Source organism: Cannabis sativa, chromosome 3, assembly GCF_029168945.1.
Source record: "Cannabis sativa cultivar Pink pepper isolate KNU-18-1 chromosome 3, ASM2916894v1, whole genome shotgun sequence".
Taxonomy (NCBI): domain Eukaryota; kingdom Viridiplantae; phylum Streptophyta; class Magnoliopsida; order Rosales; family Cannabaceae; genus Cannabis; species Cannabis sativa.
The window spans coordinates 76,246,698-76,265,737 of NC_083603.1; positions in this window are offsets into that span (position 1 = coordinate 76,246,698).

The window sequence follows — 19,040 nt, forward strand, 5'->3', positions numbered from 1 at the left end:
AACTAGGCAATATTTACTTGAATAGATATTACGGTAAGTTTAATAAATCTAAGTCAAAGTTCAATATCGGTCCCTTCCGATGCATACTCCATGCATCCAACCTGAGCTTTACTTTAACCAATGCTCTGGAAAGAACATAGCACTTCTCCAAATGCAAGTAAACTCTGTTGTAGATTATCATATCAGTAAAACCCTATGTCTGATAAATCTAGGAAACTTTATTCATATAATCATGTTTACTTTCCAATGTGTTGACGGCACAATAAACAGGATCAAGTATTTGAAAAGGGTTTCAGATGAATTTATACATTATGTACATATAATCATGAAATAAATCATGTGAACCGTGCAACATTAAATGTTATTTCTGATCTATATTAATAAGTAAATCTGATTATATTGAAATGAGTTTTATTTAGGGCATAAAACCCAACAGTGCCCTGCTCATGTCTTGAGAAAGAAAGAAGGCAAACTGGAATCGCGAACTGAAGTTTTTGTTGGAAATTATTTTACCAAGATCTTAGATCTACTCACAAGTATATTGATTAACACCCTAAATATGAACTTTCTATATCGATGAAATAAACACATATAAAGTTTAGGAAACCTTACATTGGGTGCAGCGGAATTAAATGACTCCTTCCGTTTAGATCTCTAACCCTTGTATCCTTTCTGTCGCAGAGTATTATCAAGATCTGAACCTGGATCTCTTTCTCTGAATCTTTGATGCTGAAACTCCTTTTCCTGAAAATCTTTCTTCACGATCTTCCTCACTATGATTGAGGTATTTCTTGCTGTGTGTGGGCACTACTCTAATCACTAAGGGTTTTGAAATATGAAGGAAGAAGAGAGAGAGAGAGTGGCGGCCAAAGGTAGAGAGAGAGGCTCAGGTTTTTCTGAATGAGAAGTGTGTTATTTTCTGAAGCCTTCACTATCTATTTATAGCATTCCACTAGGGTTAGGTGTGAATTATTTGGCATTAAAATAATGAAAATATCAGAGGATAATACCTAAAAAAGTGGCCGGCCATGGCTTATTGGATTTGGGCCTCACTTTTTGCAATTTTGCAGTTTTATCACTTTTGCATCTGATTTTCTCAAAAACGCCAATTTTCTAGTTCAACCATTTAAATGCCAATTCTAACTATTTAATAACTATAAATAATTATTAAATAATATTGTCATTTATCATATTTATTAATTGAACCATAAAAAGTATCATAATTAACAAATATGCCCCCAATAACTCTTTCTTTACAATTTTGCCCTTACTTACTGAAAAATTCACAAATAGACATAGTCTAACTTGAGAATTATAATTGATTAATCAAAACAAATTACATGAGTCTTACAAGCAATATTATCTCAACTAGTGCGGGGACCATGGGTCTATATAACTGAGCTTCCAATAAGTAGATCAAGAATTTATTACTAAAATTCACTAACTTATTAATTCTTCGTTGAATCCACGCATAGAACTTAGAATTGCACTCTCAGTATATAGAATGCTCTATATGTTCCACCATATAGACACATCATTAGTTATCCATTGTTATAATCCTAATTTGATCAATGATCCTCTATATGAATGATCTACACTGTAAAGGGATTAGATTACCGTTACACCATACTATGTATTTTATCCTTAAAACACTTGACCCCGTATAAATGATATTTCAGCTTATGTGAAATGAGTACTCCACCATTTATGTTCGTTTGGTCAAGCTCGAAGGAGATCATCCTTTGCTTAATATTCGCCAGATAGAAGCTATAGATTTCATGTTTATGTTAGCGCTCCCACTCAATTGGACTACCGTGTTCCCAAAATGTACGTATCACCCTGACCTAAAAGTAGGCTTAACTAACAAATCAAAGAACACGAATAGCCTCCTGAGATTGAACCTAATCATAACTGGATTAAGAACATTTGATCTAGGATCAAGTAGGCGATATTGACTTGAATAGATTTTACGGTAAGTTTAATAAATCTAAGTCAAAGTTCAATATCGGTCCCTTCCGATGCATACTCCATGCATCCAACCTTAGCTTTACTTTAACCAATTTTCTGGAAAGAACATAGCATTTCTCCAAATGCAAGTAAACTCTTATTGTAGATTATCATATCAGTAAAACCCTTTGTCTGATAAATCTAGGAAACTTTATTCACATAGTCATGTTTACTTTCCAAAGTGATGACAACACAATAAACAGGATCAAGTATGTGAAAAGGGTTTAAGATGAATTTATAAATCAAATAGACAAGCAATTGATTAAGTGAACCAAAACATACAGAAATGAATGAAAAATACTTCTGTGTCTTTATTGATGTTGAATAAAATGTTGGGTTTTATTCCCTAAATAAAACTCATTTCAATATAATCAGATTTACTTATTAATATAGATCAGAAATAACATTTAATGTTGCATGGTTCACATGATTTATTTCACGATTATATGTACATAATGTATAAATTCATCTGAAACCCTTCTCACATACTTGATCCTGTTTATTGTGCCGTCAACACATTGGAAAGTAAACATGACTATGTGAATAAAGTTTCCTAGATTTATCAGACATAGGGTTTTACTGATATGATAATCTACAACAGAGTTTACTTGCATTTGGAGAAGTGATATGTTCTTTCCAGAGCATTGGTTAAAGTAAAGCTCAGGTTGGATGCATGGAGTATGCATCGGAAGGGACCGATATTGAACTTTGACTTAGATTTATTAAACTTACCGTAATATCTATTCAAGTCAATATCGCCTAGTTGATCCTAGATCAAATGTTCTTAATTCTGTTATGATTAGGCTCAATCTTGAAAGGCTATTCGTGTTCCTTGAATTGTTAGTTAAGCCTACCTTTTGGTCAGGGTGATACGTACTTTTTGGGAACACGGTAGTGCAATTGAGTGGGAGCGCTATCATAAACATGGAATCTATAGCTTCTATCTGGCGAATAGTAAGCAAAGGATGATCTCCTTCGAGCTTGACCAAACGAACATAAATGGTGGAGTACTCATTTCACATAAGCTGAAATATCATTTATACGGGGTCAAGTGTTTTAAGGAATAAATACATTGTAGGGTGTAACGGTAATTTAATCCCTTTACAGTGTAGATCATTCATATAGAGGATCATTGATCACATTAGGATTATAACAATGGATAACTAATGATGTGTCTATATGGTGGAACATATATAGCATTCTATATACTGAGAGTGCAATTCTAAGTTCTATGCGTGGATTCAACGAAGAATTAATAAGTTAGTGAATTTTAGTGCTAAATTCTTGATCTACTTATTGGAAGCTCGGTTATATAGACCCATGGTCCCCCCACTAGTTGAGATAATATTGCTTGTAAGACTCATGTAATTGGTTTTGATTAATCAATTATAATTCACAAGTTAGACTATGTCTATTTGTGAAATTTTCACTAAGTAAGGGCGAAATTGTAAAGAAAGAGTTTATAGGGGCATATTTGTTAATTATGATACTTTGTATGGTTCAATTAATAAATATGATAAATGACAATATTATTTAATAATTATTTATAGTTATTAAATAGTTAGAATTGGCATTTAAATGATTGAATTAGGAAATTGGCATTTTTGAGAAAATCAGATACAAAAGGTGTTAAAATTGCAAAATTGCAAAAAGCAAGGCCCAATCCATGAGTGTATGGCCGGCCACCTATTGTAGTATTTTAAATTGATTTTTTCATTATTTTAATGCTAAATAATTCAAATCTAACCCTAGTGGAATGCTATAAATAGATAGCGAAGGCTTCAGGAAAATTACACTTTTCTTCAAACTTTCTGAATCAGAAAAAACTGAGCCTTCTCTCTCCCTATCTTTAGCTGACCACTCTCTCTCTTCTTCTTCAATATTTCGAAATCCTTAGTGATTAGAGTAGTGCCCACACACATCAAGTGATACCTCAATCATAGTGAGGAAGATCGTGAAGAAAGATCATCAACAAAGGAGTTTCAGCATCAAAGATTCAGAGAAAGAGATCCAGGTACAGATATTGATAATGCTCTGCTACAGAAAGGAATCAAGGGCTAGATATCTGAACGGAAGGAGTCATATTATTCCGCTGCACCCAATGTAAGGTTTCTTAAACTTTATATGTGTTTAATTTATCGTTTTAGAAAGTTCTTATTTAGGATGTTAATAAACATACTTGTGAGTAGTTCTAAGATCCTGGTAAAATAATTTCCAACAACTGGCCTCAGAGCCATGGTAATTGATTTACTTGCAAGAAATTTGGACTTTAAAACGATTGTTTGTATGTTCTTTGGATGGTATCATGTTGTATTGAGTGTTATTTGATGATTGATTGATGTTTGTGAAATTTTCGTGACAAATAATTGCGATTTTATCTCTGGAATTATTTTTATTGGATATTATGGAAAAAATTAAGCAAGTTAGCCTTTTACAGAACTCAATTTGGATTTTATTTGAATTAGTTATGATTTTTTGAAGATTTGAAAAAATCGGGGCTGTGCTGATATTTTCCTTCGATCGCAAATCTGTCCGTACAGTTTCGAAATTTTTTGTTTTTCTTCAATTTTTCATGCTTTTTCATGGAATTAACTTCCAATTTTTTGTATAGTTTTGTATTTATACTATTACTATTCCTAATTCAATTCTAATTATCATTTTGAATTAATTTAATATTTTTTAAATTTAATTCAAGATATTAGTGTAATTTGAATTTGAATAGAATTAGTATCTATCTTCTTGCTTAAAAATCTATCTTATTTTTAAATTTGATTATATCTTATTTTTTAAATTTAAGGTTAGATTTTATAAGATATTTTTATAAAATCTTTTAAGATATTTTTAAGATATCTTATCTTTTAAGATATTTTTAATTATATCTTATCTTTTAAGATTTTTTTTTAAATCTTTTTAGATATTTTGACCTTTTTTAAATTTAAAATAAGATATTTATAATCATGTAATTTTAAATAGATGTAAGATATTTTGCTAACTTTTAAATTTTGTTATTTTATTTATTTAAATTAAATTTAAAATCTGAAAAGATATTTCATTTATCTTTTCTAATTTTTATTTAATTTTTATTTATAAAATAACATTTAAAATTTAAAAGTAGTTAGCAAATTTTGAAATGATATTTAGGTTGGTTCAAACCAAATTTTTCAAAATTTTAGGTTTAATTTTAAATTTAAATATTTAATTAATTTTTGAATTTTTTTTTTTTAAATTTTTTTTATTTTTTTTCGAAAATCTTTTTTAATAATATTTCGAAATTAATTATTTAATTTAAAATTAAATAAATCCTACATCCAACTATCCAGCAAACCCTGTTGCAGGAGTATGTGTTTTAGCTTGTTTGTAAGTTTTCAAAACCTATTATTACTTGATTGGAAATAACCATGGTTACTTTTTGCCAGATCTAATGATCTGATGGCTCCCTTGGTCAAGATAATAATTTGTAACAGGTATATTTACAATCTACTTTCATTTGTGTATGACCTAGCAACATGATAGGACCCATCCAAAGTGTGCCTGTGTGAGCCTATGTGTTTAATTTGATTATAGATACATATAAGTTGTTGTTGCTAAATTAAATTATCATAGTTCTTGATAGAATTTATTTAGGCCCATTTAGTTATTGGGCTTATTCAATTAATAACAGTTGTTCTTATTAAGGTTAAATTCCTCTCTTTTGGGCCTTGTGTGAGAGTTGGGAGCCATAGAAGTGGGTACGACATACTGAACTCAGCACCCCCTCACATAAACCACCCCAATTGTGAATGCCCATTTGCCTGATTTGAACAACTATACTAGGTTAATTACACTAGTTTAACCTAATAAAATTGATTAGCAACATAATTAATTTCATTTATTTTGAAATTAATTTAAGAAAATTATAGTTTAAAGAATTTTTTTATTCTAAGCTAAATGTTAGGTTTTATGCCCTAAATAAAACTCATTTCAATATAATCAGATTTACTTATTAATATAGATCAGAAATAACATTTAATGTTGCATGGTTCACATGATTTATATCATGATTATATGTACATAATGTATAAATTCATCTGAAACCCTTTTCACATACTTGATCCTGTTTATTGTGCTGTCAACACATTGGAAAGTAAACATGACTATGTGAATACAGTTTCCTAGATTTATCAGACATAGGGTTTTACTGATATGATAATCTACAACAGAGTTTACTTGCATTTGGAGAAGTGCTATGTTCTTTCCAGAGCATTGGTTAAAGTAAAGCTCAGGTTGGATGCATGGAGTATGCATCGGAAGGGACCGATATTGAACTTTGACTTAGATTTATTAAACTTACCGTAATATCTATTCAAGTCAATATCGCCTAGTTGATCCTAGATCAAATGTTCTTAATCCTGTTATGATTAGGCTCAATCTTGAAAGGCTATTCGTGTTCTTTGATTTGTTAGTTAAGCCTACTTTTAGGTCAGGGTGATACGTACATTTTGGGAACACAGTCGTGCAATTGAGTGGGAGCGCTAACATAAACATGGAATCTATAGCTTCTATCTGGCGAATAGTAAGCAAAGGATGATCTCCTTCGAGCTTGACCAAACGAACATAAATGGTGGAGTACTCATTTCACATAAGCTGAAATATCATTTATACGGGGTCAAGTGTTTTAAGGATAAAATACATTGTAGGGTGTAACGGTAATCTAATCCCTTTACAGTGTAGATCATTCATATAGAGGATCATTGATCACATTAGGATTATAACAATGGATAACTAATGATGTGTCTATATGGTGGAACATATAGAGCATTCTATATACTGAGAGTGCAATTCTAAGTTCTATGTGTGGATTCAACGTAGAATTAATAAGTTAGTGAATTTTAGTGCTAAATTCTTGATCTACTTATTGGAAGCTCGGTTATATAGACCCATGGTCCCCCCACTAGTTGAGATAATATTGCTTGTAAGACTCATGTAATTGGTTTTGATTAATCAATTATAATTCTCAAATTAGACTATGTCTTTTTGTGAATTTTTCACTAAGTAAGGGCGAAATTGTAAAGAAAGAGTTTATAGGGGCATATTTGTTAATTATGATACTTTGTATGGTTCAATTAATAAATATGATAAATGACAATATTATTTAATAATTACTTATAGTTATTAAATAGTTAGAATTGGCATTTAAATGGTTGAATTAGAAAATTGGCGTTTTTGAGAAAATCAGATGCAGAAAAGGTAAAACTGCAAAATTGCAAAAAGTGAGGCCCAAATCCACTAAGCATGGCCAGCCACTTTTGTAGGTAATTTAAACTGATATTTTCATTATTTTAATGCCAAATAATTCAAGCCTAACCCTAGTGGAATGCTATAAATAGATAGTGAAGGCTTCAGGAAAATTACACTTAAATTTTCTATTTTTCCTTCAGAGAAAAACCTGAGCCTTCTCCTATCTTTAGCTGCCACTTCTTCTTTCTCTTCCTTTGAATTTCGAACTACCTTAGTGTATGAGTAGTGCCCACACACATCAAGTGATACCTCAATCATAGTGAGGAAGATCGTGAAGAAAGATCATCAACAAAGGATATTCAGCATCAAAGATTCAGAGAAAGAGATCCAGGTTCAGATATTGATAATGCTCTGCTACAGAAAGGAATCAAGGGCTAGATATCTGAACGGAAGGAGTCATTATATTCCGCTGCACCCAATGTAAGGTTTCCTAAACTTTATATGTGTTTATTTCATCGTTTTAGAAAGTTCATATTTAAGGTGTTAATCAACATATTTAAGGTGTTAATCTATCTTATTTTTAAATTTGATTATATCTTATCTTATTTTTTAATTTAAGGTCAGATTTTATATATATTTTTAAATTAAAGATTCTTTAGATATTTTGACCTTATTTAAATTTAAAATAAGATAATTATAATCATGTAATTTTAAATAGATGTAAGATATTTTGCTAACTTTTAAATTTTTTTATTTTATTTATTTAAATTAAATTTAAAATCTGAAAAAGATATTTAACTTATCTTTTCTAATTTATTTAATTTTTATTTATAAAATAACATTTAAATTTTAAAAGGAGTTAGCAAATTTTGAAATGATATTTAGGTTGGTTGAAACCTAATTTTTCAAAATTGTAGGTTTAATTTTAAATTTAATTTTTTTTTAAAATTTCGAATGATTCAAATTTTTTTAAAATTTTCGAAAAATTATTTTTTAATTAATTAATTATTTCGAAATTAATTATTTAATTTAAAATTAAATAAATCCTACATCCAACTATCCAGCTAACCTTGTTGCAGGAGTATGTGTTTTAGCTTGTTTGTAAGTTTTCAAAACCTATTATTACTTGATTGCAAATAGCCATGGTTACTTTTTGCCAGATCTAATGATCTGATGGCTCCCTTGGTCAAGTTAATAATTTGTAACAGGTATATTTACAATCTTCTTTCGTCTGTGTATGACCTAGCAACATTATAGGACCCATCCAAAGTGTGCCTGTGTGAGCCTATGTGTTTAATTTCATTATAGATGCATATAGGTTGTTGTTGCTAAATAAAATATCATAGTTCTTGATAGATTTTATTTAGGCCCATTTAGTTTTTTGGGCTTATTCAATTAATAACTGTTGTTGTTATTAAGGTTAAATTCCTCTCTTTTGGGCCTTGTGTGAGAGTTGGGAGCCATAGTAGTGGGTACGACATACTGAACCCAGCACCCCCTCACATGAACTACCCCAATTGTGAAGGCCCATTTGCCTGATTTGAATAACTGTACTAGGTTAATTAAACTAGTTTAACCTAATAAAATTGATTAGCAACATAATTAATTTCATTTATTTTGAAATTAATTTAAGAAAATTATAGTTTAAAGAATTCTTTATTCTAAGCTAAACTATAAGTATTTTCTTGTATTTAATTAAATAAAGAATTATAACCATCTAGATTCTTTCTGGAACTTAATTTAAATTTTTCATTAAATATTCCTATTTAAGTTGAAATTTAGTTATCTACAACTAACCAACTTAAATCTGAATATCTTTTGAATTTCAAATTTCAAAATTAAGTTGAGGAATTTTAGACATTGGTTATTAAGATTCTTTAGATATTTTTTAAGTTAATATCTTTTCGAATATTAACTTAAAGTGGAATATTTTAGATATTTTTTAAGTTAATATCTTTTCAAATATTAACTTAAAATGGAATATTTTCAAATTAAGTGGTTACAACTTAATTTTCGATATTTAATTAAATTTAAATTTGAAAATATTTAAGTTCTAGATTTTTTCTAATACAACTTAAATTAGATATTTTTTTGAAATTTTGTGGAAAAGATACTTAGTCAAATAAGATATTTTCTAGATAATTATTTCTAGACTACTTATTATTTCTAATATTAAATAGGAAATATTATACATTGTGAAATTAATTATTTATTAATTAATTTTGGTACAATTTATTTTAAGTATATTTTTCCTAGTATTAAACTAGAGATTAATAATTAAGCCTTCTCTACACTTAATTATTTATTTCTTGAATTTAATACATTTAATTAATTTGAAAATTAAATATCTAAGTTGATTTTTGTCATCATACTTAAATATTTCTTTTTCATGACATTTAATTAAATAGAAAATTATTTTTAGTTGAAATTTATTTTTTCAACTAAATTTAAATAATTTTCAAAATATATTTTTTCTTTATTTTATTAATCAAATTTCGAAATTGCATTTCTTAAATGCTGGAATTTCAAATTTTATTTGAAAAATAGATTAAGTTGTAAATTAATTATTTATTTTAATTAATTCTTGGATCAACTTAAATCAATAATTTTTTCATTTATGGATTAATTTAAAATAAATTGAATTAAAGTATATTATTAGAAATTGAATTAATTAGTCAAAGGAAAATCTAGATAGGTGATATTTTTTGCTTAAAGTATTTTTTTAGTGTATTTAATTAAATAGAAAATTAATATTTAAGTTGATTTTCATCATCATACTTAAATATTTGAAATTTTTCTTATATATATTTAATTAAATAGGAAAATTATATTTTTTGTTGTAAATTAATTTTATTAATTAATTTTGGGCCAACATTAAATTAGAATAATTTTTCCAGGATTTATTTTTTATTTTGACATGCATTTTTTGAAAATTGTATTCTTAAATACTTTAATTTTTCGAAATGCAATATATATATTTATAGAAAATAAAATTTGAGTTGTAAATTAATTTAAATTAATTTTGTAACAACTTAAATTGAATATTTTTCTAAATATTTATTGGAAATTATTACTAAGATGGAAATAATTCATGTTATTTTCATAACCATCTAAGTAAAATTTATAAATATTAAATTAAAATTTATATTTAGAATTTTTCATTTTAAATTGGAAATTTTAATTAAATAAATATATATATAAAATAAATAGAATAAATAAAGAGAATAAAAGAAAATACAACTCTTTTTAAATAATGAGCTTTATTATTAAGATATTCGATCTCCATTGTGGGTTTTACACCGCGTTTGTTTTAGTGAGTAATCCTCCCTAATGGAGGAACGTTCATTAGCAATTTCGCACCGTTTAACCTCGCATGATAAGTAGTTTGTAAGTGTTTTGTATGGTATGGATCACCTGTTGGGTTTTATGCCCTAAATAAAACTCATTTCAATATAATCAGATTTACTTATTAATATAGATCAGAAATAACATTTAATGTTGCATGGTTCACATGATTTATTTCATGATTATATGTACATAATGTATGAATTCATCTGAAACCCTTTTCACATACTTGATCCTGTTTATTGTGTCGTCAACACATTGGAAAGTAAACATGACTATGTGAATAAAGTTTCCTAGATTTATCAGACATAGGGTTTTACTGATATGATAATCTACAACAGAGTTTACTTGCATTTGGAGAAGTGCTATGTTCTTTCCAGAGCATTGGTTAAAGTAAATCTCAGGTTGGATGCATGGAGTATGCATCGGAAGGGACCGATATTGAACTTTGACTTAGATTTATTAAACTTACCGTAATATCTATTCAAGTCAATATCGCCTAGTTGATCCTAGATCAAATGATCTTAATCCTGATATGATTAGGCTCAATCTTGAAAGGCTATTCGTGTTCTTTGATTTGTTAGTTAAGCCTACTTTTAGGTCAGGGTGATACGTACATTTTGGGAACACGGTAGTGCAATTGAGTGGGAGCGCTATCATAAACATGGAATCTATAGCTTCTATCTGGCGAATAGTAAGCAAAGGATGATCTCCTTCGAGCTTGACCAAACGAACATAAATGGTGGAGTACTCATTTCACATAAGCTGAAATATCATTTATACGGGGTCAAGTGTTTTAAGGAATAAATACATTGTAGGGTGTAACGGTAATCTAATCCCTTTACAGTGTAGATCATTTATATAGAGGATCATTGATCACATTAGGATTATAACAATGGATAACTAATGATGTGTCTATATGGTGGAACATATAGAGCATTCTATATACTGAGAGTGCAATTCTAAGTTCTATGCGTGGATTCAACGAAGAATTAATAAGTTAGTGAATTTTAGTGCTAAATTCTTGATCTACTTATTGGAAGCTCGGTTATATAGACCCATGGTCCCCCCACTAGTTGAGATAATATTGCTTGTAAGACTCGTGTAATTGGTTTTGATAAATCAATTATAATTCACAAATTAGACTATGTCTATTTGTGAAATTTTCACTAAGTAAGGGCGAAATTGTAAAGAAAGAGTTTATAGGGGCATATTTGTTAATTATGATACTTTGTATGGTTCAATTAATGAATATGATAAATGACAATATTATTTAATAATTATTTATAGTTATTAAATAGTTAGAATTGGCATTTAAATGGTTGAATTAGGAAATTGGCATTTTTGAGAAAATCAGATACAAAAGGTGTTAAAATTGTAATATTGCAAAAAGCAAGGCCCAATCCACTAAGTGTATGGCCTGCCACTTTTGTAGGAAATTTAAACTGATATTTTCATTATTTTAATGCCAAATAATTCAAACCTAACCCTAGTGGAATGCTATAGTGAAGGCTTCAGGAAAATTACACTAAAATTTTTTATTTTTCCTTCAGAGAAAAACCTGAGCCTTTCTCTCTCCCTATCTTTAGCTGCCACTTCTTCTTTCTCTTCCCTCTTGAAATTTCGAAATTTCTTAGTGTATGAGTAGTGCCCACACACAGCAAGTGATACCTCAATCATAGTGAGGAAGATCGTGAAGAAAGATCATCAGCAAAGGAGTTTCAGCATAAAAGATTCAGAGAAAGAGATCCAGGTTCAGATATTGATAATGCTCTGCTACAGAAAGGAATCAAGGGCTAGATATCTGAACTGAAGGAGTCATATTATTCCGCTGCACCCAATGTAAGGTTTCTTAAACTTTATATGTGTTTATTTCATCGTTTTAGAAAGTTCATATTTAGGATGTTAATAAACATACTTGTGAGTAGATCTAAGATCCTGGTAAAATAATTTCCAACAACTGGCCTCAGAGCCATGGTAATTGATTTACTTGCAAGAAATTTGGACTTTAAAACGATTGTTTGTATGTTCTTTGGATGGTATCATGTTGTATTGAGTGTTATTTGATGATTGATTGATGTTTGTGAAATTTTCGTGAAAAATAATTGCGATTTTATCTCTGGAATTATTTTTATTGGATAGTATGGAAAACATTAAGCAAGTTAGCCTTTTACAGAACTTAATTTGGATTTTATTTGAATTAGTTATGATTTTTTGAAGATTTGAAAAAATCGGGGCTGTGCTCATGTTTTCCTGCGATCGCAAATCTGTCCGTACAGTTTCGAAATTTTTTGTTTTTCTTCAATTTTTCATGCTTTTTCATGGAATTAACTTCCAATTTTTTGTATAGTTTTGTATTTATACTATTACTATTCCTAATTCAATTCTAATTATCATTTTGAATTAATTTAATATTTTTAAATTTAATTCAAGATATTAGTGTAATTTGAATTTGAATAGAATTAGTATCTATCTTCTTGCTTAAAAATCTATCTTATTTTTAAATTTGATTATATCTTATTTTTTTTTTAAATTTAAGGTCAGATTTTATAAGATATTTATAAAATCTTTTAAGATATTTTTAAGATATCTTATCTTTTAAGATATTTTTAATTATATCTTATCTTTTAAGATTTTTTTTTAAATCTTTTTAGATATTTTGACCTTATTTAAATTTAAAATAAGATATTTATAATCATGTAATTTTAAATAGATGTAAGATATTTTGCTAACTTTTAAATTTTGTTATTTTATTTATTTAAATTAAATTTAAAATCTGAAAAGATATTTCATTTATCTTTTCTAATTTTTATTTATAAAATAACATTTAAAATTTAAAAGTAGTTAGCAATTTTTTTTTGAAATGAAATTTAGGTTGGTTGAAACCTAATTTTTCAAAAATTGTAGGTTTAATTTTAAATTTAAATTTTTTAAATTTTTAAATTTTTTTTATTTTTTCGAAAAATAAATATTTTATTTATTTAATTAATTATTTCGAAATTAATTATTTAATTTAAAATTAAATAAATCCTATATCCAACTATCCAACTAACCTTGTTGCAGGAGTATGTGTTTTAGCTTATGTGTAAGTTTTTAAAACCTATTATTACTTGATTGCAAATAGCCATGGTTACCTTTTGCCAGATCTAATGATCTGATGGCTCCCTTGGTCAAGATAATAATTTGTAACAGGTATATTTACAATCTTCTTTCATCTGTGTATGACCTAGCAACATGATAGGACCCATCCAAAGTGTGCCTGTGTGAGCCTATGTGTTTAATTTTATTATAGATGCATATAGGTTAATGTTGCTAAAATAAATTATCATAGTTATTGATAGAATTTATTTAGGCCCATTTAGTTTTTGGGCCTATTCAATTAATAACAGTTGTTCTTATTAAGGTTAAATTCCTCTCTTTTGGGCCTTGTGTGAGAGTTGGGAGCCATAGAAGTGGGTACGACATACTGAACCCAGCACCCCCTCACACAAACTACCCCAATTGTGAAGGCCCATTTGCCTGATTTGAACAACTGTACTACGTTAATTACACTAGTTTAACCTAATAAAATTGATTAGCAACATAATTAATTTTATTTATTTTGAAATTAATTTAAGAAAATTATAGTTTAAAGAATTTTTTATTCTAAGCTAAACTATATGTATTTTCTTGTATTTAATTAAATATAGAATTATAACCATCTAGATTCTTTCTGGAACTTAATTTAAATTTTTCATTAAATATTCTTATTTAAGTTGATATTTAGTTATTTACAACTAACCAACTTAAATCTGAATATCTTTTGAATTTCAAATTTCAAAATTAAGTTGAGGAATTTTAGGCATTGGTTATTAAGATTCTTTAGATATTTTTTAAGTTAATATCTTTTCGAATATTAACTTAAAATGGAATATTTTCAAATTAAGTGGTTACAACTTAATTTTTGATATTTAATTAAATTTAAATTTGAAAAATATTTAAGTTCTAGATTTTTTCTAATACAACTTAAATTAGATATTTTTTCAAATTTTGTAGAAAAGATACTTAGTCAAATAAGATATTTTCTAGATAGTTATTTCTAGACTACTTATTATTTCTAATATTAAATAGGAAAATATTATAAATTGTGAAATTAATTATTTAATTAATTTTGGTACAATTTATTTTAAGTATATTTTCCTAGTATTAAACTAGAAATTAATAATTAAGCCTTCTCTACACTTAATTATTTATTTCTTGAATTTAATACATTTAATTAATTTGAAAATTAAATATCTAAGTTGATTTTTATCATCATACTTAAATATTTCTTTTTCATGACATTTAATTAAATAGAAAATTATTTTTAGTTGAAATTTATTTTTTCAACTAAATTTAAATAATTTTCAAAATATATTTTTTTCTTTATTTTATTAATCAATTTTCGAAATTGCATTTCTTAAATGCTAGAATTTCGAATTTTATCTTGAAAAATAGATTAAGTTGTAAATTAATTATTTATTTTAATTAATTCTTGGATCAACTTAAATCAATGATTTTTTCATTTATTGATTAATTTAAAATAAATTTAATTAAAGTATATTATTAGAAATTGAATTAATTAGTCAAAGGAAAATCTAGATAGATGATATTTTTGCTTGAAGTATTTTTCTAGTGTATTTAATTAAATAGAAAATTAATATTTAAGTTGATTTTCATCATCATACTTAAATATTTGAAATTTTTCTTATATCTTTAATTAAATAGGAAAATTATATTTTTTGTTGTAAATTAATTTTATTAATTAATTTTGGGCCAACATTAAATTAGAATAATTTTTCCAGGATTAATTTTTTTATTTTAACATGCATTTTCGAAAATTGTATTCTTAAATACTTTAATTTTTCGAAATGCAATATATATTTATAGAAAATTAAATTTGAGTTGTAAATTAATTTATATTAATTTTGTAACAACTTAAATTGAATATTTTTCTAAATATTTATTGGAAATTATTACTAAGATGGAAATAATTCATGTTATTTTTATATCCATCTAAGTAAAATTTTTAAATATTAAAGTAAAATTTATATTTAGAATTTTTCATTCTAAATTGGAAATTTTAAATAAATATATGTTTAAAATAAATAAATTAAATAAAGAGAATCAAAGAAAATACAACTCACTTTAAATAATGAGCTTGATTATTATTAAGATATTCGATCTCCATTGTTGGTCTTACAAAAGTTAAATGTTTTCAATATAACCTCGAGACGCTAGACTTCGTCCCCCTATGGATGGTTATTCGTTGAACGCATTTAACACCGTAAGATTTCATTTGATAAGTGTTTTGTAAGTTTTCGTCTCTATTAGACTCTCCCCTACGGTGACTACTTAGAGATAAACTTATGAAACATGAAACAATGGTAGAGGCTCATGAAATGAGAATAACCTTGACTCTCGCCTACCGGGACAACGTTGGATTCTTATTTTGATCGAATAAAAGGTTGCTAGAATGGTTTCTATTTTAGATGAGCTGACAACTCTATTCAATAAATGATGCTTTGACTCTCGCCTACCGGGACACTGTATCAGTTTGTTGAAAACCTTGGAAATTATTTAGGATTGTATGTTTTGGTATTTTCACTAGTCATTCCTACTTGCTATATGTTTATAATTTCTGAATTGTGTATGAATTTATATTGAACCATGTTATTTTCTGTTATTAAGTTGTAGTTTAATTTCGAATCTTCATTGTTGGTCTAACATGTTTGTTTTTCTAATGAGATAAATCCCTAATGGATTTTTACCATTAGACATACATAATAGTGTAAGATCTCGAAAGATAAGTATTGTATATGCGACATCTAACTGTTCATCAATTGATGACACCTTAGACTAGTATTTTTACAATATGAAACAAGAAGATTACATAAATAAGATTACTTTGTCTTTCGCTAATCGAAGCATCGTTGGATTCTTATTTATAAACGAAATTATCCTAATTCCTCTTAGCTTATTCATTTCGAATTAGCTTCAAAACATATCATTGGATGAATGGTCTATAAATCATTTCATGTCATTATATTTTCTCTTAAGAAATTATATGACGCATATGATTATAATCCCGAAATTCTATTCCCAATTGATATAAATCCTCAATCTTAGAAATCTCCTACTTGTATGGGCAAATCTGACTTAGAGTTTGTATTAGTAGTGGTGGTCCAAGAAAGAATTACTCATTATATTTGGTTGAATTTAAGTCTTTGACTTTAATTTTAGAATCCAAACCAAAATTTTTCTTATATTTCTAATTCCAGAATACAATACAGTTACACTTTCTCAAGTGTTTAATATCCATCTTCTATTAATGGATTAAAACTGTATGGAATATGAGTTAGGTATTCTGTGACCAGGATCCACTTGAAGTATTCTAAGAACTCTTTCATGTAACTAAACCTATGTCATCAATAGACACTACCATTTTTTTTAATCTATGGCATTTGTATCTTGTTCATAGTGGATTTTACAAGATCAATCTCTGCAAAGAGTTAATATGCCTATATCCACTGAAAGTAGTTCATCTCATTCGCAGATGGATGTACATTCAGGGGTGGATATGAGTTTTTCGTTGTATTCTTAAAACGATAACTCTAGATTATACCTTTTAGCAAAGAAATTTGAAATGTTTGAAAAATTTCATTAATTTCTAGCAATGGTTAAAACCATTAAGGTAAGTGGTTAAAGATCTTGCGAACTGATAGGGGTGGAGAAATAGTTAGTTGATATGCAGTTCAAAGATCATTAAATTGATTTTTGAATTATATCCAAACTTACCTCCCCAGAAATTTCGAGTTGCATGTTGATGATTAGTTACTAGTCGTTGCCTAAATCCTTCTATGGTAATACAATTTCAGAATGATGTAATGGTTGTATACTTAATGTAAATCATTACTAGATTCATGGATGACCTAATCAAAATCTTAAGAAAAGCTAGAACTGTTAACCATGGTTTGTTAGCTATTCTAAGTGATTAGGGGTGGACCATCCCATTGTCAATAGATAAGAATGTGTTTGTTCAAACAAATACTACTTTTCTAAGAAAATGACTAAGTCTGAAAAACAAGTAGCAAATAAAGGAGATATTTAATTCTTGATTCCAAAAGTGTTCTATCATCTTATATAACATATGATGATCCCACTGCCTCTGTTGTCTTGTCACAACCGAAGAGATCAATACCATTTAGTTTTCTTAGACATAATTCACGGTGCCTTGTCGTAGTGGGAGAGTTTCTAGGAACTCACCTTCTTATGACTTGGGAGACACTAGTGATTAAAATCCATTGTGAGTTTAAACAAGTAATGGATTGTCAAGATAAGAAACTAAGAAGAAAGCCAATAGAACTATGGTTTAATCCATTCACATAGAATAACCTAAAGTTTTCTATTACAAGGACATAAAAGGAAATTTTCGTTTATAAGTCCATTCAATGGACTTAACAAAACTTCCTGTTCCTAGTATTATAGGTTTGAGTTTATCTAAACCTATGGCTTGTGGTATACCTGGTAATTACTTACTCTAATGCAAGCAACTTATTTTAGTAAGATGCTGAAGCATTTTCTTTCTAATGGCAATCTATAGAAGCTTCACAACTTCTTAGACATAGATTTTATTTATCTAAGGAAAAGTCTCAACTATTCGAGAAAAGATAAAGCCATGAAAGAATTTCTTACATCAACAGTGAGAGGTCTTAGATATGCTTTTGTATGCCTTAGACCAAACACCTGCTGTTGAGTGGGAGTAATGAGTAGGTATCAGATTAATCCAGGAGAAGAACATTGGAAGACAATCAAGTAAATCCTAAGATTAAGAAGAGGAACTATATGTTAGTCTATAAGGGTGTGTTTAAAACTCTTAGACTACACCATATCAGATTTCGAAATTTGCCTATGTGCTAGTAAATATTTCTGATAAGATGGTGGTTACTCTGGGGGTGGAATAGTGATTTTAGAGAAGTGTAAAAACCTATCTGAAGTCTCTAGGTCTACCAGAGAGAGACTGAATGTTAAAGCTGCAGGAAAGGTACTTATTCAGTCTAAGGAAAGTTCTATACATTTTTGGCATCATTCCAAATTGCCTTAAACTACTAGTGTTAATTTCCTGATTAACCAAAAGTAGTTGCCAAAGGTATAGAATCCAGTATCCCAAGAGAGTAGACATATAGAGAGGAATTTCACATTATCAATGATTTTGTGATTAAAGGAAGAGTAATAGTGGAGAAAAGGTTGTGGTTAATTCAACCTTTCAGATCCTACTACGAGGAGTTTACTACTACTACACTTGATTTGCATATCAAGGTGTTGAGATTATTTGAAACGCACTTTTTGTTTTATATTAGTGCAAGTGGGAGTTTGTTGGGTTTTATGCCCTAAATAAAACTCATTTCAATATAATCAGATTTACTTATTAATATAGATCAGAAATAACATTT